Genomic DNA, 1287 nt, shown 5'->3' with positions numbered 1-1287 from the left:
TATGCATATTTTCATCAGCTTCTCAAACACCATAAAACACGTTTAATGCCAACAACAACTTTTGGATTATTAAATCTTCTCTATGAACTCATCTTTTAGTTTATTGACATATTTGTAATTCTCATACTTGTTGAGTATTTACTTAAGCTTTCATATGCTCGCATGGTAAGTAGTGTAAGCGAGCGCAGGCAAAATCATTCATAATATYTGTGGTTGCGGTTTGCTATGATGAGTTCTTTTGCTTGTTTACTTCATTAAGCGGTGTCAACAACAGTTATCTGCAACGGCAACTTTGCGGCAACAACGGCGGCTTTAATTAAAACATATCCATCAGATGTTTTCGCACACATATTAATACACACCCACCCACCCACACACACATATATTTTATATGTGAATAGCTGAAAGTATGCTAGTGTGTGAGCATTTTTTCCGACGCAGGAGTTTCATTTTTGCTGCTCAAAATACCGTTGATTGTGTGGTTTGCTTCGGGCTTTTAAGTATTTGCGGAAGCATTATTATAGGGTTTTCCAATAGGGCGTTATGATTTCTTTAAAAAAAAAAAAAAAAAAAAAAATAATCCTAAATACTACAACCGTCTTCAAATGGTCTCCATGACGTCTTTTGCAGGAACGAATTCGAAAAACCCATTTTTCAATTACTTTTTCCATTAAATCATACGACTTGATTATGAATCATGTTCCAAGACAAAATCAGTATATTTTGTTTACATTTAGCAAAGTTCACAACCTTTTTAGACGACWTCTCCRGCGGTGCAWTGGYTMCAGTTCTTGAGTGAGAACAGTYTTTTACGGATGYAAACMCAAATCCTTTCATAAATTSMACYAGGTTGTGATTTGAGACAGTCCCAATTCTTGAGCACGTCTTGGAWTCGCCAAATCGTGGTATTCAGCAACGCTTGTTTGAACGGTAGCAACGACACTTAGAAATCCTACCATCCCTATTTGAAAACCCTGTATAAGAAAATTTTTCATATATGCTGATGGTAAAGCAAATATCAAAATAATATATTAAATAATGCATACTTTCATAAAAAAGGCATACAAGTCCTCGTAGAATATTGCGAAATTTTAAATTTCAAGAGCAATTCAGTTTTTCAACATTTGCTGACTCCTGAATGATCTTTATTTACCGCAACAAGTTAGAGAGAATTGATTATCCATTAAATGATTCCAAAAAATTTTTAGTAGTATTTCAGTATTTCCAACGTCTTGACAATCCAATAGTAATTTTAACTATCATAGACTTGTAGCGCTGTCTCTTATA

The sequence above is a fragment of the Bactrocera latifrons genome, unplaced genomic scaffold (genome assembly GCF_001853355.1).
Source record: "Bactrocera latifrons isolate USDA-ARS-PBARC rearing strain unplaced genomic scaffold, ASM185335v1 scaffold_127, whole genome shotgun sequence".
NCBI lineage: Eukaryota > Metazoa > Arthropoda > Insecta > Diptera > Tephritidae > Bactrocera > Bactrocera latifrons.
This window is presented reverse-complemented; position numbering follows the sequence as displayed.